Source organism: Clavelina lepadiformis, chromosome 1, assembly GCF_947623445.1.
Source record: "Clavelina lepadiformis chromosome 1, kaClaLepa1.1, whole genome shotgun sequence".
NCBI lineage: Eukaryota > Metazoa > Chordata > Ascidiacea > Aplousobranchia > Clavelinidae > Clavelina > Clavelina lepadiformis.
Window position 1 is genome coordinate 8,911,380 of NC_135240.1, and position 23,873 is coordinate 8,935,252.

General features: G+C 37.1%; 1 long non-coding RNA gene across 2 annotated transcripts; it reads right to left on the minus strand.

Annotated features, from left to right (window-relative positions):
• Positions 1-8,233: 8,233 nt before the first annotated feature.
• LOC143447321 (uncharacterized) lies at positions 8,234-22,805 on the minus strand. Of its 2 annotated transcripts, none has more exons than XR_013114077.1 (3): positions 22,676-22,805; positions 22,362-22,444; positions 8,234-8,336 (listed from the first exon to the last, which is right to left on the minus strand). It is a non-coding gene; the product is annotated as an uncharacterized LOC143447321 (long non-coding RNA). The 2 variants fall into 2 exon arrangements; XR_013114075.1 differs by lacking the exon at positions 8,234-8,336 and adding an exon at positions 14,239-14,466.
• Positions 22,806-23,873: the final 1,068 nt, after the last annotated feature.

The following is a 23,873-nucleotide window of genomic DNA, read 5'->3' on the forward strand; positions in this document are numbered from 1 at the left end:
GTTAAAATTCCCAATAATAACAGTTGTAGCGGCCTGGGTGGCATTTTTAATACCATTACATCATTCTTGGAAAAGAGTTTTCCAGTTATTGATTGGAGTTTTGTTTTTTGATAACACTGCAATTATCGTTGGATATTTGAAAAATTGCTCTGAATAACTTCGTGTGAAAGCTCCTTTTAGTACGTTATCAGGTTGTTTCAAAACGCGCCAGTTTTAACTGAATGTAACCTCCATTGCCAACGCATTGTTTTTCTCGTTCACACGTTTTGAAATGTTCGTGCTTTATTTGTCGGATATTTCCGCTCACATCGCTCCACGTTTTATAAGCTCAAACTTCTACGCGAGAAATCGTCAGACGGAGAGATACACAGAGTTGTACGATCGTACTACGTTAGTCATGGTTATTGCAATTCAATAGACATCTTATTAGCAGTGGCATTACTATGTTTTTGGTTATGCGTAATATTAAGAAAGTGTACAGCCACTACAATAAAAACCTTTTCTGGTAAAAAAAAAAAAAAAAATGCCACCCAGGCCGCTACACAGTGATATTTTTTTACTGCCAAATATACAGGCAACAGTTTTGTTTGCACCAATAACAGTAGGTTGTTATACCACTTTTATGAATGATATAGTAATAATTCATTATCACACGACCCGTTGATTTTATGAGTTATGTTAAATACTACGCCAATCAGCATTAACTGCCTATAGGCTTACACGCTGCACAAACTCTTATAAGAAATAGTTGTAAAAAGTGAAAACCTTTGCAATTTTATAGCATTACGCACCTTTTATCTTTGAAAAATGATTATATTTCAAAGTCTTGTAAGTCTTACATGTAACTATAGACATGATACATTAGATCGCACTTGTTTGCTAGTTGAAGTTGAAGATTCCCGCCAAAATGCGCTTGGGACCCAAAAACAATTAAAGATAAGCGTCAAAAAGCTGAAAAGAATGCTTAGAGTGTTAAAGGTGTAAAAGCACTAAACAAAATTTCGGTAAGAAAGAGATTTTGATTGCTGAATAATTGAGTTTTAGGTAAAAAAAGTAGGTTGGAAACACTGTCAGAATTATCGATAGGCTAACCTATATTTAAATAAACAGTGGTATCGATGTAGCTTATAGCCTACAGTTTTTCGTGTCTTTACACCAATTAATTGCTGCATGTCAATGAGCTGTGCTTGTGATCAACTTTGCTGCTGTTGTGCATTGGCATGGCCTACATCCTGTCTAGGCCTATGCTTGCTACTTAGGCTACAGTTTGACAGTTAATGTTATGGTGAAAAAAATGATGACCTATAAAATATATGTAGCCTACTTCTCATCGATGCATTCAAGCTACATAAAATTTGCACGTAACACACTATTTTTTTCCTTGTAAACGAAAACCCGCTTATTTGTTTTTCATATAACGTATATGTACACCTTTGAATAAGATCAAATACTATTTCTTTTTTAATTTTATGTTGAGTATGTGCAAGCTGCTCAAACCTGCACTTTACAACAACAAATGAATCTTCATGTGGTTAATAGGCTTACTTGTTTTATTTTTGCAACAGATTTGAAGAAGGCATCGTTTTCTTCGTTGCAGTAGTGTCACCTTCAATTACAGTGTAACAAAATGTGCGTCAAAAATAGTAGGTTCAGCCTAACAAACAGCGTGAAAAACCTAACTCGTAGTGGTTACTTATAATTGCCGCAGTAAAATGACAGTAAGTTATAAGGATACATTGTTGGAGTCGTCTTCACAGTCCACATTAATCTCTGATGCTGATGAGATATATCTATTTAAAAATTAAAAGATATGATTTACTGTTAACAAAGTCACAAATAAACTTTAAGCTGTCAAACAATTTTCTCAAGAAAGTAGAGAAAATCTTTAAAAAGAATTTGTTTGACCATTATCCTTCATAAAATCTGATGTTATTTTTGAAAGAACGTTTATTGACATTACCTTTCTGTGAGTTTGAATTTGTAGTTTCTCTAGTCCAAATCTTGCCTATAAAACATGTACTGTAATTTGCTTTTGCAATTTTTCGCTTGTGATATCTATGATTCTGTGTTGTGTTTTCAACGTTGTTGTTCATGTGCTCACTTCTCACAAAAGCGTTGCGTTTTCATAGCAAGAACAGAAAAATATCACAATGGAGTAAGTTCAAAATGCCTGAATAATTACATTAAAGTGCGTGTATCTTTTTCAAATTTACTAACTGCGGCTTTGGATACTTGATCTTATTGCATCCCTTGCAGATCCAGGCTGACTTTTGTAAGCGAATATGGTTAATGATTTAGTTTCTGTGTGCCGAACAGGCGGACAGAAAGTTGTTCGTTTCTTTAAGCTGTATACAGTTTATACGGGTATACCCGTATTGGAAAAGGTCTGTCGACTAATTAATACGTTTCTTGGTTTCAAAGGATTAGTCATCAGTGTATGGTACCGACACCGGTATTTCCTAAAACTTGAGGGTCTTTTGTCGCCTACTTTTGCACGTCCGACTTGAAGGCTGGAATGGGAAGGAATTATGAGATAATAAAAAAGAAATTATGACGTAATAATTTCTGTATCTGTCAATAGTCGATCCTAATGCTTATAGGAGTGCAAAAGTAAAGGAGACCCGAATTTGGAACATATAGCCTATATATAGGCTACAAGATTTTCATAAAGTGTAGTTTAGGTTAGGTAGCACAGCATGGACTAAATTGCTTTGAATGAGTAACAGCAGCAACAGCGTTTTAGAGTTTCTGATTATAGTAATAAAGACCAGTTTAGCTAATAATGATTAAACAAAGAGTTTAGTGCATGCCATCACGCCAAAATTTTCATCTTTTGACGCTTGATTGGGGATTTCAATGTAATTTATCTCAAAACTCAAGTGTGTAATACATAAGTTTTTAGCTGCATAGTCTAGGTTATCTCTGCTTTCCACTTTATTTTGCTCATGTTAGGTAGATTTGGATCAAACAAAGTAATAATAATTAGTAATACAGTATGCTTTAATATTTATTTTACATATAAATTATTTAACTCAAAGACTTGATGCTTCATTGCATGCCATCATGCCAAAATTTGCGTCTTTGCTTGCAAGACTTTTTGTCGAAAACTACCATGCTTTCCAGTTAAGTAGCTAAGGTGCCATATTAAAAAAAGGTGCTGTTGTCTGACTTTCGCTTATGGTAAACAACAGAAAGCTGTAAAATTTGAAACATTTTTGCCAAATTATGTAAAAAGTTTGCAGGCTAAATTACAAAATTCTAAGTATTTTTGACTTGCCGTTTAGCAGCTAGGGTCTCTAGATTATTATTTAACTAATATCTGAAAACACATTATTATCTAAATATATTATATTTATGTTTTTAAATGCACCTTACGTAAGGTTAATTGTAAAATGTCACAAAAACATGTTTCACGTCTTACATACTGATTACTGACAAAGTTACTAGTGTACTATATACTACGGACTAGTTGTTCTGACAAACAATCTTTTTTATTATGGTTGATTGCAAACAAACACTGACCAATAATGACATCTTATTTTTTACCCGTGAATCAGCAGTACATCGCAAGTGGCAACTGCGTCCGATGCTTGCAATGTTTGTTGTGCTCTATACAAGCTTGGGCCGGTTGCAAAGTGTTATAAACCACAATCTGATAATGAACATAGGCTAATTCTTTTTTAATATATTCTGGAAACTTTGTGTTACACACCAAGTTGAACGCGTTTGTAATTAGAATCTTTAGTAATTGCAAGAAGGCTTTCTCACGCTTGCTTTTAGGATTGGAGATAGGAGAAACTCCTAAGATAGGAAAAATCCACAGTGCATTTATTTTAATTTGTCAGGTAGCAATGCAAAAACGTCTGTTGTTTTATTGTGTTCTTAAAATGTTTGTCAAAACATGGAAAACCGTTTTTGCTATGTTCCTTCTTTCAACATTTCTGGTTTGGAGAATTTATGTTGTTTTTGTATGAATAATTTAATCTGAGTTTTTTTAGCTTTATAAAGGTGCTGACACAGAAAATGAATTAGTTAAACATCTAAATTTTATTCTCAAAGCAAAAAATACATTGAACTGATAGAGCTTCGGGAGTCGTGGTTGTTCGCTGTTGTTACTCCCAATTACGTTCTACAACGTAAGTTTACCTGTTCAAGACAACTTAAATTTGGTCCAAATGAAAAACTGTTTGGATCTGATAGAGTACAATTAAAATATTTTGGTATTTTTGTGATTCTGTATATGCTCATTTTACTTAATCAAAATATATTTATACTTGATGAGGAAGGAAATCATCCTTAATCTGGTTACTGTGTTGGTCAGTAACAGTTGTTTGTTATTGTGAGTGCAGAATTTTCCTATTTTTGTATATATAGCATATACATATACAGAATGACTTCAAATAAATGAAATTGTAATACATGTGACCTGCCAGGGCAACTCAAGTTCAAGGATGTGCTATGAAAGATATACAACCTGTATATCCACAAACAACAAATATTTATACTTTAGCCTATATATTTATATTGCAATTTTGATGAAAAGAGTTATATTACTAAATTATCATAATTTCCTAAGTATGTATTCAACATATATATATATTTATATATGTACCAAAAACAATATAAACTACCAGTTTTACTTTCAACGTATATACAGTATATATATATATATACCTAAATTTTACTTAATTAGTTTGTATACTTTATATGGGGAATATGATATTTCATTGTTCTTTAATAGGCTCTACCTCCCAATATTTTTTGTTTGTACATATGGTTCTTTAAAATCTTTGTCTACTTATGCAGCATATATAAACCTATTTTAGATTGCTGTAATGAAATATTATGACCTTTGAAAAATGTTAATTAGTACATTTTGCAGTGATGTCATTTGTAGGAATCTCTTCACTTGTTTAACTGTTGATGTGAGCTGAGTGTTAGAAATCGAACACTTTGTTTTGCTACTACTTACAGGCTTTTTAGGTGGTCTGTACTCACAATAGCCACTTATCGGCCTTTCTTTTGTTTTGATTATCAGCCAAAGTCTTTTCAAAGGAGACAACATGATTTAGAGGAGATAATTTTAGTTGGTGATTATTTGCAGATCATGTTACTTATTTGGTCGTGCAATGATCTTTTTCTCTTTAATTTTATTTTCTGTGCAAACCACCACATTGTATGTGGTAAGTTCACATCTTTTCGTTAAATCTTTTATGCTTGACCATTCGCACTAACCCTCGCCAGTGTGAGCTTCCGAACAATACCGCTGAAAATGTGCTTTGATTGTGGGCTGGTTCTCATACATGGGCTACCATCCGTAACAAGAATTGAATGGCTTTCATGAAATTAACAGAAATGTAAACAATCACCTCTTTGCCGCTCCTCTTTTGTGTCATGCTCGTTATTGTGAGATGATTTTAGGTACAAGTGCACAAAAGAAGTTTCCCATGTACTTACTACTGTTTGTAACCTTTTCCCGCTCCTCTCTTTTTGCTTTACGGAGATAAATTTAGGTTTGGAGTTCAGTCTGAGCAGTCCGTTTGTTTGTTTAAGTGGCAGATTGTTTGGCAATGTTTGCTGATAAATGCTCAAGCTTGCAACTGATTTTGAGGATCTTTGAGCAGGTTGCATTGCCGCAAGTATAATGTCTCTGTGTTAATGTAAGGTTGAGTTAAACCATGTTGATGTTGAGGTGTAATATTTCACACACTAGGGCTTTGTCAGTCTTGTCCAGGTGTAGAATGTATGAATAGTTGATAATTTCTTTTAAACAATGATCTTGTCACATGTCATCATAGAAAGATAGAGCAATAATTCATAGATATTTATATACAGGGAGTTTCCTACTTAGGTAGGGTAGCAATAACATCACAGTGCAATCATCATTTGCGTCATATTTTGTAGGTGAGTGGTAGTTAAGGGAAAAAGTCCCACGTTGCAATTGTTTGTTCAGACATGTCAAGTGTTGTTCTGTTGTCAAACACACCTATAGTAGTGTAATATGTGTTCATCTGCCTTGGTTTGATTGCATTGTACGGAAGTTTTTGTGGCTTAATGAGTTTCCTATTGTGACAGAGTGGAAAGTATGTGTGACCAATACTACAGTAGGTATGATTGTGGAAGCCGTGGCAACCACTGTCCACTTACAACAACTATGAACAGAAGAGGATTTACAGAGTTTGACAAAATGTGCTGAGAATTTAAACGGTTTTAATGAAGGCATAATTGCGTAGACACACCTAGTGTGTTTTTCAAACTTGCCAGGTAAAGTTGGTTGTGGTTCCACAAAGAGCTTAGTTATGGTAACTTGAATGATAAATTACTCCATCTATCTTTCCCCTAAAGAAATGTAAAAACTCACTGACAACCTTATTCTGGGTTTACACAAAAGATTTTGCTGTCCTCAGTTATCATAATCTGTCTTTTGATAGTTCTTCTGGTGCATTATCCAAATTATTTTTAAAGCTGTTTTTAAACCAAGTGATCACTCACATCCAAACTTCACGGCCTAAATTTAGTTAGGCAGCTCACGCAATATAGGCATTCAAATATTTAACGGTAAATCTCTTCTATCACATACCGAAGGGTCAGATTAAGGCCACAGTTTACTGTTTGTTCTTATAGGTTTTAAGGACCACAATACCAAAATCATATTGCAGTAAATGGTGTGACGACGTCCCAAGGCTTTATACAAATTACAACTACCTCTGTATTATAGGGTTATTATTGTTGTAAGCAAATGTATCTTCTCTGACATTTCAGTAATATTAGCTTTAGTAGAAAACTTGACAGACTAGGAGAGTTCTTAAATTATTCTTTTGACAACTTATAGAACTTGTTCCTTTGGAACTTATGTGAGTTTTATGGCAGTTATGTGATTAATAGAATTATTTTATTGGACGTCTTTCACGCTCAATAAGATTTTTGCGCTCCATTAGACATTGAAACTCTGGTTGTCTGGTGTTTATATCTTACCGTTGAATCGTCGCTGTTATGAAATGCGCTTTATTCCGTTAAGTCCAATTTATTAAACGTGCTTTTTCCCTCAGTTGTTTTATTAAACCATTGCTGTACTTAAAGAACAATTTGATATACTCGATGTACACAACCCCCACACCGAAGGATAGGCGTTGTGTACTTAAAGTGTATTGTTTTTACGTGACACTCGGTCAGTTTACGTTGAAGGTCTTTGTATGCTTTACAGCTGGCCAAATATCGTTCTCGTACAATGTACTGTACAATCTTGCCGAAAGGGTGTCTGTCTTAATCTGGTCATCCAGTAGTTTCAAATTTTACCTACTGTCAACTTTTGTTGCCGCCCGGTACTGGCGGCAAGGCGGCGCCATGCAAACTTACGGCCGAATGTAATGCATTAAGCTGCATCCGCATGTCGTGTTGTTTCACAGTATAATCTTTAAGTTGCTGATGTTTTTTGTGGATTTATACTGAAAAATTTTACCAAAATATGCAACGAACATGAATATCTTCAAACGCCGATGCACTTTGGGCGTCATTAAGTCTAATTATATTCTAAACTAATGTCAGAATTGTACTGTGCTGTAAGACCACGTTTTAGGCTACCCTGTAATCGTCGATTACTTACAATTTTTGGATGAAGCGTTTTTTCCCATTTATACACTAGGAATTTGTTGAAGAACTCATGTACGAGCTCACTGATCCCCTTAATTGTTTTCTGAGCTTCTCAATTGGTTGTGAGTACCTGCCGAGCGCGCCCACTCTGGCCTTGAATTTAATTGCCCCTGAGCGCGGTTCCACGTAGTTCAGCTAAAATTCTATTACTGCATTAAAAGATCATAGGCGTAACCTGAGGTTTTCATATATATAAACACTTTTTGCTAAATTTACACCGTTTGGCGCCAATATGAACATAAACTGCCAAGAAACATATTAATAATTAATTAATGACGCTTACACCACACCAAATTAAATACCCTACCCAACATATGTGCAAGATATCGAGTTCCTTGTTACGTAATTATTCCCTAGAAAAATCGCATAAAATTATTTCCTCCGTTTTTTCTATGTTTTAGTTCACTCGCATATATTTCTTGTAGGCACTGACGATAGTCGTCAAGAGTCAAGACCACTCGCCCAAGTCAGTGATTAACCCGCGCAGAATAACACCATTCCCACTTCAACGCTGCGCGAACCAGTCAAGTGTCAGCTGAAAGAGCATTCCAGATGTTTTTCACTTCAGCGGAGTAGAACTATCTATGTCGAAAGTTATTCCTCGTTATCTCTTTTGAAGAACAGGTCATAGGGACAACTTGTTGTCGGACTTTAATGTAGCGTAGCTGCCTTCAAATTTCGGAACCCTAAAGTTTTGAACTAGTTTAGAAAAAGATGAAAACCTTTAGCTTTATAATATAGCTACATAGCCCTTGTTCTCTGAGTATGCCGAAGGAGTCCCTTGTTAAAGTTGACGGACGTTTGTAAAAAGGGCGCTGTGTTTAAAGGTTTATTATTACGTGGGTGTAAGAAGTTATTTATTGCACCTTGCCTTGCCCGATTGAGTGATATTTGTATGCGCTCATTATAACAACAAGGTGGAGTTTAGATTTTTGTCACTTTTGCTTTGAATGATAATTTTTAGTTTATTTTTCGTTTAAAGTTTACCGTTTCTAACTCGCGTTTCATTTAAAAACGTTTGAGCCCGTTTTACCTTCTTCACTCTCAACTATATCATATGTTACAAATTAATTGTTGCGTCTAAAACTACTTACTGATTTTTGGTAAAATCAAAATCGTGCGTACGAAATTTTTCAAGACCAGACGATCATGTAACTTCATGCGGAGTATTTTTGACTCATTACATGGTATATATATATATCTACATCTTTTAACTTTTTCCGCAAACAAACTAGAAACAAATGTAATTTAATTACTTCTTGCGGTAAGTTACGCGATCCCTGAACGCAGCAGCGCATAAAAAAACTTTGTTGAGGCGTGACGACACCCCACGTCATCGAACTTATCCCGTTCCTCTGTATTGCCTGTGGGGGCATCGGCGGAAAGCTACGTAGCAGTTTGACGCCAGCCGGTCTGCTGGTAACAAGAAATTAATCATGTTTTTGCTGCCGCTTTCAGCCACAGATTACAATCATGTGAAGCTTTGTTTAGTTCTGTTAAAGTGCTATATTATGATTGCGTGTAGATCACTGCGAATAGAAATAAAATACAAGAGCAGTCGCGGTTAGCAGCAATGGATTTTAACATTCCTCATGCCTCGACTTTAGGTTAAAGTTTTGATATAGTTGTAATGTTCAGGTTTTTGGAAGGTTGCTACAAGCAGTTTATTATTTTGGAATTTCGAACGACTGTTGTAGCGCCACTCTATGTGAAATAAGTTTTATAAGCACATTTCTACAAAACAGCGACACATGTCTTTGTTTTTGTAAAAACTGCAGGCATGAAATTAATGCAAGCTTGCTGGGGATATTAGGTTTTGTATGAAGCATCCAGTGATTACAAAAGTTAGGTAGGAGGAAAACAGTTGGAACAAAGTGGTCATGTATATACATCTATGCAAGACTGCAGCGGTTTCAGCGAGAATACAATACGTCATTACTCATTATACTTGTACGTTGTAAACCCCATTTGTTGAAAGCGTGGCTCGTCCCTTCTGAAATGCGCAAACAAGGGAATGTTTCTAACGCAAGATTCGATTAGGTGTTGTCAATGATGCATAATTTATGACGGGCATTAATTTGCGACGTATGTTGTCATTTACAACGTGCAGTTCCACTTTAACTTTTAGACGGCACTGACGTGAGGTACTTTCCACCGCTTGTCGCGAGTTTCCTATTTCGTTTCCGATTACAACTATCTTACATCCTGCACACTACATTGTCACAAGTTAGTTATTTTACTAGTGGCCGACAATGCAGCTAGATAAATCTCCCCAGTGGGTTGTTGTTCCGTGAGATAGCGACCCTCGACTTGGTCACACGTTTATTGTTGAACGGCAAAACACTCGTTTGAATAAACAGAAACAGCATATCTACGCGTAGATCGCTACTTTGCTTGGTGTTGTTCATAACAACTAGACAGGTTATGAGACATGCAAATCAAACTCTGCATTGAGTGTACTGAGTTATCGGCCTTGACAGCGCCGAGTTCAGAAATACTTGGATCATGTTGATGTTGAGTCGCTTTATCTTTCTGTTTCATTTTGAATGGCCAGATTCAAATAACTTGCTTTCTGTTTCATGTTGCTTTCCAATTTCAATTTCATTGGAGTTATTAGTAATATACTGCATTTTGACTTGCAGAATGCACCAGTTGTTTCTGTTCATGTTTCTTTAGCTTAAATAGTTTCGTTAAGGTTAACTATTATGTGTATCGAAGTATGTTTTGCACAGAATACGTTTTCATCTAAATATACTTGTAACGGTATTCGCGATCAGGGCTTTCAGAAGCGAATTTTACGCCAGCATTACGAACTAAGAAGATATCAGTTATTTAACTTCTTTACTGGTGCGTAGAAGTACTATAGATTTTAAGTAAACAGGGCTCAGTGTCTCTATAGGTCACAGTTCAAGCGAAAAACAAAGAAAATTCGAGCCTTAGATTTGCGTTCTCGTTAATCAGATCTGCGACCTGGTTTTAAATTCAATCCTATTCTCCACGCTTCCACGAAATCTTCATAGTAAAGACAATTCTTGAGTTTTCGGCCATTTTCGAAACGATTATGCGACCTTAATCCATGTCAGATCGCTTTAAGTATTTAGTTTGTGGTTGTTCGCATTACAGAAATGTATTATAGCATAGCAATATAAGGATTAAATCGTCGTTTACAAGGCAATACTCGGTATTAGATAGTGGATAATTTCAAATTGCTTAAGCCCAGCTATTGTTCGAGGTTTTGGAGGCAAGCGGTGTATGCAAACTTGCATTAGTGTTTATCAATTTCATTTGTGCATTTCTTCGTTTGCATTCCTTTGAGACTCATTCTCGTTATACGAGGTACTTAAGCAGCTATCGTACTATAGTCAACTATTTGTATGTTTAGGTTTGATTACTAGAATAGTCGCACCCAACAATAACATTTTTCCATCCATTACATTGTGTCCATCTGACGTAAAAATCCCATTCGGGATATATTTAGCACAGAATAAAAGATTTGCATGGTTGATGTTTTGTTTACTTATATTTTGGCTTAGTTTGCGCAAATGCTGTCTGGTATGCTGAATTGAAATAAAAAAATAACAAAGGTTAGTGAACAACTATTTAGTAATGGTATGCAAACTACCGCACTATCTTCAAATAGCAGCAATTGCTAAAGGTTACCGATGGGTATGTCTTCTCGGCATGCACTAAATTTACTTTCAAAAATATTTACTTTGAGCGCGACGATCAGATTGTCTTGGCCGCATTGCTCAATTATAAATTTCTTTGCACTTCTCATTGCATTTTTGGCAATTTGAAGGTTATTTTGGGATACTGCTCAATTTGGAGAAAACGGTGAGGAGTGATTGCACTAGCAAAGAAAAAGGCCGCAATAACTTTAACCTTCCACGATCCACGGATAAAAATATCCCCTTCTTCAACCGTTCGATTCACACAACGTGCAACTCACAGTGGCAAGTTGGAAGCAATAGTGGTTGACTGGTTGGCATAAAACGGGGAGCACAGTCGGTTTTATCTTCTCTCATGCACTTGGTAGAAACAATGCATTATATACTGTGCAATGTTCTGTTGGTTACAAGTTAGACCATAAAAGTTGGTCGAAAGTACAGTAGAGGAGGTCTGTGCCACCAGTCATTCGTATCAATTGCGTGCGGTTCATTGTTTGGAATGCAGCCGTAATGGTTGCCAGTGGTTGAATGGATACTTCCCTGGAGAGTTCATTCGACTTAGATATGGTTAACTATGCATTACCATCATGACATGTTTTTACAATGCCACCGCTGCAGCAGTCGCTGAGCTGGGATTCTTTCACGCCTGCTTATAAAACCAATCATTTAATTATAAGTAATTGCTGAGTTTTGAATGCTAGGGTCGTAGTAAAGGCGTGAACAGTTGGTTTTAGTTGGTTAAACGTGCTCAGTCGTAGCATTCTTTGTTTCAGTTACTTAGAGCCAGAACTTGGGTGGCATTATTGCAGGTAATAAGAAAAAAAGCCTGTCTTATTATGTTAGACTTTGCTCTTTGCAGCTTATCTATTTGTGTGTGGTCCTCCTAATATTGCAGTTGCTGTAATATGTGTTATGTAGAAGGCGTATTTAAACTGAAAGTTTTTGTATTTTGATCTGTTGCGTGATCAGTGGAAAAATCATTACTTCTGTTTAATAAATTAAACTGCTAGATTTTGAAATTAGTTAAAAGATACCAGAAAGCAGCAGTAATACTTTTGTATATTTGGAGTTTCAAGCAGCAAAAGATAGCCAATTCATATTTTTGTATGCTGTGCTAGATGATGCATCCACTTTATCTGAAGCACATCGTTTTAGAACAAAATGTGTTTTACTGCAATGTGCGAGTCGCTCTGTGCAGTGTTTTTGGCTTTTACCATGTTCAGAAGCTTCAATGCATGGGTCCACACACCTCTTTTGTGTTGGGTTAAATTTGTGCCACACGCCGTTGAAAAGTTGCCCATGTTTACTGGGATTTACCGATAGCTGTTTCAGTTTGTCCATTATCTACAGATACGTTATTTAGTGTAAATATATCAAATAAAGCTGATCGGTTGACGTCATTCCTATTTTTGGACCAGGTTGTTGCTGTTGAACTGTATTATTCCCTACAAAATTCGTTTAGCTCAAAAGAGAGCTCATCTTAAGTGGAACTGATCGAAATGTATCAAATTAGGCCCTTTCTTTTATTTTTGATCTCGGCACCTCCGTTACGAGCTCATACTGAATCCTTAAGGCTGTTCTGAACTAGCATAAACAAAAATCTTTTTCTGCACCGCACTCATCCGTTCAAAACATCTTTCTGCGTATTAGGCACCTAAAGCTAATAACAACGCTGGCACAATAAGTAGTGGTTCATACTCTTGGAATTGCCTACAAGTTGGATTAGCGACGGAAAAGTTGTAGCGTAAAAAATGTCTGGATTTCAACTATTTTTTAGCTGAAGTGGATTTAGTTCAACCACGTTTTAACTTTTAGTTTTTCAGATCATCGTAGGATTGTGGTTGCATGTTTTTTCTTTTTTATGTATTTTCAAGCTTGAAAGTTTAAACCGGGCCAGGTTGAAACTGCCATTGTAGGTACCAATCGCTGTGTATCCTAATAGACGGCATAAGCCATAGAGTTTTATGTTTATTCAATGTAGTTTGCTTAAATTATGCTGATGCGTGATGACGTACAAGATATTGTTTGAATATTTGTCCCTTGCATGTTCTATTTCTGTGTTTGCTTTAAAAGATATAAATCAGTGGGTGTGTTTGACAAAAATTTATCGCGACTCCAGTGTCAATAAGGCTTTTGTAAACTTTATATAGGGTGCGAATATGTAAATACAGCTCCCAAACCAAGCAATTGCAGAAGCAGAATTGTTCGCTACATTTTTTCTACGTAGCACATGTGTTATTCGCCAAGTTCCTATTGTTTATTATTGTTTAGTCGCAAGTATCATTATGAGACAGTCGGTCGCCCATCGTTTCAACACTTTACCATTTAGCACCTCGCCAAATGGGGAAGATAAGTTTGGCCGATGGCCCTGTGACCTTGTTTCATTAAAGCGTGAATTCTTTCGCCTATTTTAGCCAGCGAAAAGGCTAAACCAATTAAAGACAAACCCAAAGATTCCTTTCTTCTAACTGTATCGCACCACATCATTTCACGTTCTCGTTATACAACAACAAAACGCTTAATACCGCTCTACTCTTTTAATGTTACGAGTATAGCGTTTAACCACTGAATCTACTTCACCTGTGCACGCCAACATGAATGAAGTCCTGAGTCGAAAAGTTATTATGACCTTGCAATCTGTATGGCCTGCATCAGTGATCTTGTCTCAACCTGTTTTATACGGTGAGAATCCAGTTTCGGATTTACGCGTTCATCATACCACGGGGTTTTAAAACAGTAGCGTATTCCCTACCACTGCTTTCCACGCCAGTGTCAAACTTTGATTGGCTTGCGTCAGGTGTATAAATTACTTGCTATTATCCGCGGTTGCAATTTCGAATGGAATGTTGGGAAGCCACTGACATTCTGTTTTGTCGGCAGTCAGTGAAACCATTGTCACGACTATACTTAATTGCTTGCTTGACGAACAGATGAAAATGTATTGTACTAAGCAAATTAAGTTGTCTAATACCTTAAAGATTGCCTAACCTATGGTGTAAATGCTGATTAATAGAACATTTTTCCGTAACATGGTTTTTTTGGTTTTATTTTAGAACTCACACTCAACGTCATTGTGGAGGTGCTAGCATTTGTGGTTGTCGTTGATTGTATCAGCTAGCCAGATCAAATTCCAAGGGTGATCCATTTTCTAAAAAAGTTGCGTTTTTCATTTTTTCTGTTACCATGTTTGGCTAAAAAGGACCGGGGACAGTTTAATTAAAGGATAAGAAAGCTTTAGAAATCGGTTTCACAACCCTTATCGCTTTTCGCGCCTGTCTGTGAGCAGACTGCAAAGAACGCCAACGTTCAGTAGCTGAACTGATTAAATATTTGGACTCGGTGACAGTGTTTAATTACGCATTTTGCACCAGTAAGTCGGCGAACATTAAAGTACGAAACAGATCGTTATCATGAGCGCTGCGTTTTGTCTACCTTTCTCCATATTTCAAAGCGTTTTATAACAATGTTACATCAATCATATGCCTGAAGAGCTTCGTATCGTCAGTTCAATTAATGAGAGCTAAAACCCACCTATTGTGATATCGATGGTCGGTTTGTGTTTGGTTATTAACAAGCGACATCGGGTGACATTGAGCTAAGATAGATTGCTCTTTAACGCCGTGCCATAAATCAATACCTCGCCCGCCCTCACCCGAAGAGACATTAAAAACAGATTAATTATTTTGACAAACGAACTGGCCAAATAAGTGTGTGGATAAAAAAGAAAAATGGCGCCACACCTGGCCAAATACACCACTTGGCTGTCGCATTATAACAGTTCAATTTTTCACTGAGGTAACGTGTAATTTATGTAAAAAACTGACTGATTCATTGCTATTCTTTCATTTTTGCAGTAAGTACATAAGATGGGCAGTAGATATCCATCGTCCACTAAACACTTGGTAGCAAGTAAAAGTGACAGTTCTGTTTCGGAGCTTGATAGTGAATTGTTTTGTCGTTTGTAGGGTAAATATTTTTCCAGGTCATAAAATCCATTTCGGCTGATAGCCTGCGTCGTAACGATAATTATGTCGTTACAGCATTTTCACCTGTTTAAACCTGCCCAGAGTTCGCAAAAGTTTAAAGCTTTTGCACTCTCAAACCAGTCTCTTATGCTTATTGATTACCCTTTCCCGCTCGATTGTTACGCTTTTACGAGGTCGCAAGAAGCTTGCAGCGTTTGTTAAAAAGTTTACGGTTCTTATATTTGGAAAGTACGAGCAATAAAATGAAACAAAGCAGCCCAGCACGAAAACAAATTTACAGTTGTTTTGCAGTTCGAGAAGTTTCGCCGAATTCGTTTTAATCGTTATGTGTGGTCTGTCGGTGGTTATGGTGTGGCATTGAATCGATACCAATTGCAAGAGTCGTCTTGTTTTTCATTACATTTACCTTTGTGTGTGTTTAGATAACAAAATCCCGTTATTTTGTAAATGGAACGGTTTCGCCATGCAACGCGACAGCATTCTTGCAATACCTGCAACCAAAATTCAAGAAACTTCCCCGAACAGGTTTAAATTCCAGGCCCGTAAAAGATAGAAATTTGTGGAGAGGTCACGCATCTTGGAAACACTTTGCGCGAATGGCTCGTTGGTGGTCATGCATTTCATGACTTGTAGAGGCTTTTGTTGACTTGCTCGATCATGTTACTTTTTGACGTCATTAGGCGCGCCCGTCATTACGCTCAATAATATGCGACAAACGCAATAAGTTTTTCCAGAATGTTTTGTTTTAAAGGACTTATCACCGGCTTTTATAGGCACAGTGAAAGATCAGTATGTATATGCGAAACTGGTGAGTGCAAGCACGCCGGTATTAAGTTTGATTGGTTTCAAGCATAGTTTTTATTATATCATCTTTATCTGTTCATCCTATCTTGAGGGGATCATTGTTTCGTCACGCTCTGCTAAACTTCATGCGTGGCTGAAATCCAGCTAGAACGCCAGAGCCGTGCATCAGCCATCTATTTGCTGTGGCAGAGTGCCAGTTGTGGAAGTGAACGTAGCGGTAACAGGAGGTTTGCTCAACAAGACATTCACTGAACATTGCTCGAGTGTATTTGATTTTGTTTGAAAATGGTTTTCATAATTTGTTCCAATTAGTTTCTTGTTTTGAAGGTGGAAGAATTTTGGCAGATAAGTCAAATGTAAGCAAACATATTTCGAGTCATGTTTAAAATGATTTATTTGATAATAAGATTTGATTTTAGAAAAAAGCAGCTGTAGCAACGGACAGCAGAAAAGTTTTAGCCGATTTGACAAAGGTGTTAATGTGAAGTAATAAATGTATACAAATCTCTTAACAGTAATTTCTTTTTCATAAAGAAACTAATATATAGCTTACAGCTCTGTAATTATGATTGCTAAAAATTTTGATGAACATGGCGTTTAAATTATAATTTGTAGGTCTGAGTAAAATTAATTTTAGAAGATATTTGCCATTTCGTGCAAAACTATTCGACCAAAATAATTAGTTATTTATTCGAAGACTCCATGTGATGAGAAAAGTTTGTTCTTTAATCTTTTAGCATTTTTGGAGGTTTAGATGTTTGAGCCACCGACGTTTTTCTTGCTGAAGTAGCAGACTGTAATTGCCACAACCTTCACTTTTCAATTCTAAGTATGCATTATAACCACAACCTCAAGTGTTGACAACTCTTTGGCTGAATAAACGAAGTAGGCGAGAAAATGTAAGGGTTTCGGGCTAAAAATAAGTATTGTGCGAACTTTATTACCTTGAATTTTCCACCTTAACAATTATTTCCAAATATAGTGCGCGTAATTTTTGCATAAATTTAAATTGGCCAATCTAAAAGGATTTTCAACCGACGTAAATTACTCTGATGATCGTTATGAGCTACCCATTTTCATGCCTATTTGTTGTCGCAAAACGTTTACATAGATTGAATAATTATATCTGTTGACTTGGTGATATTATTGAACTAACTTATTTGCAGATGTAAATCCTTGTTCTGTCGCAATTATTTCAATGCTAAAGGGTTTAGAAAAGTTTACCGGTTTATGGAAATTTTCTGTTGTTTCAAAAACAATGAATAACCCAGTTATAGTCACCAGTTTCCTAACAATGTACCGGTATATTCCTTGTATGGCGTTAAATAAACATATTTGAGTTGAGTTGCTCTCAAAGATAACCTGACGCAGAACCCTTTCCGGAAGGTCGTGTTGTGTATACTTGTTATAACCAACACAACAAGGTGAAGTTCAGCACATAGGTCTCTTGGCGTATATCTCAGGCAAGACAACACGTTCTGGCCATGTTAGTTGGGGTTTGTTTGCTGTGTATATTCGCTTATCGCTCCATAAAAGTAGCGATTTTGGCATTAGCTGATTCTGGTGTACATATATTAGCAACTTTTGCAAACAACAAAGTGTTACTATGTCTTTTTCGACTGTTGATTGTATAGATAAAATGCTTAACCTGCTGTCTTCATCCACGATCACGCCAATGCGTGTCGTCGGAGTAAACAGAGTGGTTTTCAATCCGCTAATCAGCCAACAAGTTTGCGGAGATTTTCTTCCGATAAAAATCTATTTCTTAAAAGCTTATGAGCGATACACCATTCTGTAATCCCTGCGTAAAATGCACATATTGCCAAACCGGTTAAAATTTACGGACACTGGGGATTTGATTCGGAGGAATACTTCCATAGAAACACTTAAGGCTAACGCAAAATGTTGGTTAGCAAAATCACACTGAAGTTTTACATTTAGGAATTACAGTGGCCAATTTCTTAACTGTTTATACGTCCCAGTAAGTGCGACACTCTACAATTCAACTCCAGTCTCCCAGAGCAGAAAACGTTTTGTTGTTCTTCGTCTTGCAGTAGGGGACTTGCTGACGAAAATAGGACAGAGCATAAGTGAAATAAATCGCCACGTCCTTTTTAAGTCCCTTGCGCGTAGTAAGTGGTGCGATGCCAACACATCAATTTGCTTCACACAGCCATATATACTTTATATATGTATCTTCCTTTGCTGTGTGGCACATAAATCGTCCCGTATATTTGAACACGTCCAGTATATCACTATAATATGTTGAAACTGTATTTACTTCAATACGTATCGTTTATAAATTTTCTCAAAAGAAAGCAAGAAGTTTTCGTGACGACTATTAGCAACTTGTGACGTAATTAAGCTGTGACATTGTCGGGTAACTTTTGTCACTCCAAAATGCAGTTCTCAAGTTGCTGACGCAATTTAGGTGTCGGGTTGTCATCATTCCGAGTTCCAAGTCGCGTTTTTTATAGGACGAAATCTTCGTTCGTCACATTCAGGCCTAAATTGAGTGCCGAAAGACGTCCCAGATTCTTAGCAAGTTACTAACAGCAAGCTTTTAGCAAGTTTCCAACCGGAAATTGTGCCGTTTCTTAAAACAGTGCTAACTTAGCAATGCAAAACCTTGTGTAAAAGCATGTGAGGAGACAAGTGTTCTAAGTATGGATAAAAATACATGACTAAGTTAGCCAGCGCAGGCGGTTTAAAGCCACTCCAGAAACACTACACCATGCAGTCTTGCTTCTGAGACAAGGTCGATTGCGTCGTTATGAAAATAGCTTATGTAATCGCATTTGTAAAGCAACTGCAACAGCATGTAGATGCATGCATAGTACTATTTAGTATTTTTCTGTATTGGATTGAAGCATTTACTTCATGTGTTAATTGAATATACTTGATGTTAACAAATTATTTGGATGCTGTTTAAAAATATTAACATAAGGTTGATGTCATTTTATTCCGCTGGAATAGCCGTAGAAGTTTCGTGTGGAAGAACCTACAGTACATGTTGGAACCTTGACGATAACTTGTCGCTCGTACGTTAGTAATTGCGTAGTTCGCTCCGGTTCAGCGGACTTGCCGTACCTTTGCTGCCGTGTTTCAGTTTACTTTTACCTGTGTCCAAAACAAGTTCTCCAAGTCACTAACTACTTTGCCGTACTTTTAGCGAGCTTATTTCGATAAAGGATACATTTTTTTCTTCTAGCTCTTTCAATCCGACCAGTAACACTCCACCTCTACGACATACGACATACGACAATCGAAGTAACGGTTATTTTTACAAGTCGGGTCTGTTTAAGATCTGCCTATCTGTGGCTAGCCTTTGCGGGTATTTATCGTTGCTTGAACTCGCGTTACCGTGACATTGACCACCGTTTCGCACTTGCCTGTCTCGCGCTTGGCTTTCGCTATGCCAGTTATTTCAGCGATAGCTGGTTGATTTTAACTCATGGCTTGGTTTCCTGAAAAGTTGTTTCCCGCGTCTAATTACTTCTATTGGAAAATATTTTCAACAAAGAGAAAGGAATAATCTGCAAAATGTCTACTACGCATTTTTTCTGTAAACAGTGATTTCAGAGTAAATGTTAACCTTGCCAAAACAATTTATTTTACACTAAGAGCCAAGCATATCAAAATACGGTAAAAAGAATGTTGTGTACCTATAAAGCCAAAGGACCCCGAATCGGATCTTAAAGTACGTTTTGTGTGGTTTTTTCATAACAGGTCGCGTGTTAATGTTTTCTTTGTTTACGTAGCCAATTATCCATTCACTGTCTTAGCTTAATCCGAATTTCAGAAAAGCCTGATTTGTAAGCACGAAGCACAACTGTAATGAAACGTTACCTGCATGTCGTCGTGACTCTGACGCCGATCAGCTCCAAGATCAACCTTCATCGACGCATCGTTAAATTAACGAATGTTAAGCAAACTACGCATCTAGCATGGGCGCTCCTGTCCAAGCAACCTTGTGTATGTGCGCCAGTGGTTGCTCGTACTTTGACCCGTACTTTAACAAGCAAGCTGTGTTAAAAACCTCGCAGATTTTGTTTTCTTTGTTTGGAGTTGCCAGGATTTGTAGCGACCAGTTCTTTGTTGCAGTAGCTTGTAAGACTGCCCGCGTTAGTAACCCAACGTATCGTGTTTGCTGAGAAGTGCATCATATAGTGTACCATGTGCCTAAGTTATATTGTACTTTTAAGTTGTTGCTTTGTAATACGATACCACGCTTCATCATACGTTGAAACATACATATGTGCGATGATGAGACCTTGTTATACCTTTGTTATTTCAGTGCGTCATACTCGCTTTTTCTCAAACTGACCCTTACATGATATGCCGTCGTATGGGGACCGTCTCCAGATAAAATTTTTCAGAGCTTATAGCATTTATTTTGGTATCCGTTCGCATTAGCCAAGTTGACCGGTTAGGGAATAAAAGGTAGAGTTGATTTTGGCAAAACAAGGGTTAAAGTGGTATCAGCCCCCATGGGGTTCACCGTTAATTATTATTTACTAAAAGCACATCTGTGACTGCTCCGATGTTTCGCTGAGTTTGGGCGACGAGCGCGTTTGATGATTCATTTATTGAAGCGGCTGAATATTAAAAACACTCGTTTGAGCGGTACTATCATCGTGGTGTGTACATTAAATAGGTTTATGCGACGTATTGTGAAAAACATACACATGAGTATAAGTTGCGTAACCGTTTGCAATGTCATGGTTTACACTCTACAGTATTGACTCGAACTCAGTCGTTAATTTTTCCCAAAAGGAATATCTGCCCACCCTCAGCTGTTTTTTATACGAACGCATTCAATCATTTTAGTCTTCTTAGTGAAATACTACGGAATGCCCTAAGTACACACAATCCCACGTCCCCAGCGAGGTCACCTGTCATCAAGTTGGTCAACGATGGTTGTATTCCGAGGCTCGCAGCGAATTTCTGTCATTAACATGCTTTGTTGTGAAAAACGGTCGTTAAGGACGTATCGTAAATGAGCCTGAAAGATCAGGCTCATAGACCTAGTACCTTTAGTAAGAACTTTTTTATTGTTGGCTTCTAGTGAGAAACTTTAGCTCTGTGTTTAGCTTAAAATGCACTGTTCCTTTAAAACATGTAGACTTTTGCCAGAGTTGGAGATGCCGAGTCCTGAACAGAAAATGTGTTTCTCCTATAAATTTAATGCTGAGATGCAGGTGTTTTCAGTGTGTCGGATTACTAAGGCCCAAGCCACTGTTTTCACTACAGCTGCACACAACAAGTTAAACTTCGTTGCTTGTAGTGTTTGTTTTAGCGGACCATTTCCAACCCATCACGCCACTTGATTTGCGATTTTTCTGAAACCCACAATTACGGGGCGGACTTATAACAACAAAACTTGTTTTTCTAGTTCCAAATCGTCCATAGAGAATTGTTTATCTCTCTTCTATTTTAGTTCAGTAATCTTAAAACAACTGAGACCTGTTTTCTTCCAGGCTCAGCGCTCCTACATTTACCAAAGCTCTTATTATGGCCATGTTCCCCCTAATTACTGACCCCAAAGTCGTCCAAAGAGCAGAAAGAGAGAAAGAATGGTTGCAATAAATGTAATGCAGCGTAGTTATTTGTAAGTAAAAAAATAACAGCTTATCAAAAGAGAAGATGCCAGATCAATCACCTGTCACTAACACAAACACCCGGACTTTTCGCACATTTTTTATCAACTTTGAGGGCTTTCACAAGAGCGGAGATGTGATTTTTGCACAAGTTTCTCACACTGCCCAAAGTAATAACCGCTTCGATTTGAAATTTGACAAGCGTTTTGTGAAGCGTGTTTGTTAATGCCTGAAAACTCATATTACTCCATGATTATGTGTTAAATAATTACATGGTAGGAAAAGCTGTGTTCGCAATCATGATAATTCTTATCGTCTCTTTAATGGGAGTTGATGGCAAGCCCTCAAACGCCATTGCTTGCTGTGGTGTGTATAAGTCTATGTCGACATGTTAAGCTTCAACGTGTCACAGGCCGTGAGCGTTTTGAAACGGTTTATAATATCTCAGACGTAATGCCTACAAGCGCTGAACTGACTTGAACATGTAACAGGCATACCTGTGGTTAATTTTGGGAGAAAATTTAAGCCTTAATCAACGATTATTCGCAGACAGAAGGCAGCCATTGCGTAAGTAAAAAGGTTAAACGTTAAACAAGTATAACAAGGTCTTAATGTGTGAGATTTTTTATGTACCTTTGTTGTTTAATCCTTACCTGTCATCAGCAGATTGATGGCATCAGTACGCTTGAAGTCGCCGAATAGTTTTAGCCAGGCCCGAACTGTACCGCAACCAATTCTAAGTTAAAAATGTACTAGAATGAGAAATAGTATTACGAGACAGCAAAATTTCAGAAATATGACGATGCAATAGCCAGTGCAAGTCAAAGCGAAAATTAAAATAGTAACCATTAAGAACATCGTTTTTATTTGTACTTGAAACCAGTAGTATTATGGTTTCTCATTCATCTGATTCATCATTAATCTGCTGTAGGGAATTTAATTGAATACTGACTTTGTTTTAACCGACCTATTTTAATATAATTGCCAATTTCGCAGTTATTTTCTCAAATCCGTTCTGATGAGTTCTAGAAGCTGAATTGGCGTTCGTTTATCTGTAAACAAAACACCATGTTGTTTGCCAGCGTTTTCTGAAAGACATGTTAATCTCTTGTCTTTTACGCGATAATGTTTTTAATAAGCTTTGGTTAAATCGCTTCAGGCACGAAATTTGAAACGGCCTGTCCACACACCGGCCAAGAGCCTTCGCTGACCAAAAGTATGATGTACGTAATTTTCAACAACCGTTTTTCATATCGTTTGAAGATGATAACAGCTTGCCACTTTACATTGAGTTCAAGGTCGCTCTACAGTATATGTACAAAAATGGACGGTGCTGTCAGACTTAATCTTCCCAATTAGATAGTTTATGCAAACACGTCACCACTTTTTTATGACAACATAATTACGACAGCGGTCGTCGCCGATTGGTTTTTGAAGTGCTTCAAATTCATAGTTTTCAAACTTGACCCGCTGTATATTTCGCTGAAATCATCGATCAAGTGTATTTATGTCCATACGTCAATTCTATCTTTTTTAGTTGAGTTTTTAACAAAATAAATCCGCAAACCAGTTACCGCGTTTTTTTCTCCAAAATAAAGTCATCGAAAATGTAATCAAGAATTTTCGACGCTCGTTATAAGAAAATCACATTTCTTTACAGTTAGAAGGGGATTACCATTCAAGTCATCTCTGTAAAAGCCGCATTTTTTTACCACTGCTCGACTAACACAAGTCTGTTACCTAAAATTCACAAAGCAAATAGGTCCCGATTATGTTGCGCTAGATAAAGAGATTATCTTCGAAACTAATAGACCGACTGTGGCATAACACCCTCAAAGTGTTTCACCCCTTGTACAATCGACTTTTCTATGCGTTGGTCTGGTAGCGTTGTTATGCCTTGTTGGTCTGCGGTTTCTTTCGGCGCTATTGGTGCCTTCCTTCAAGAAAGATAAGCATTCAATACTGTCACTTTATCAGCTAGCCAAGCTGCCCCAAATTTTAAAACTTTCAACGTAAATTTCCAAATATCACAAAGTGAATATTTCATTTGTGCATTGGCATGCATCCTTATATGTACGATTTAGTACATTGTAGTTTTCTTTTTCCAATTCAAGACCAAGTTTGGATTCGCTGTTGTTCGACTCCCCAGAAATATGTCTTTTCGC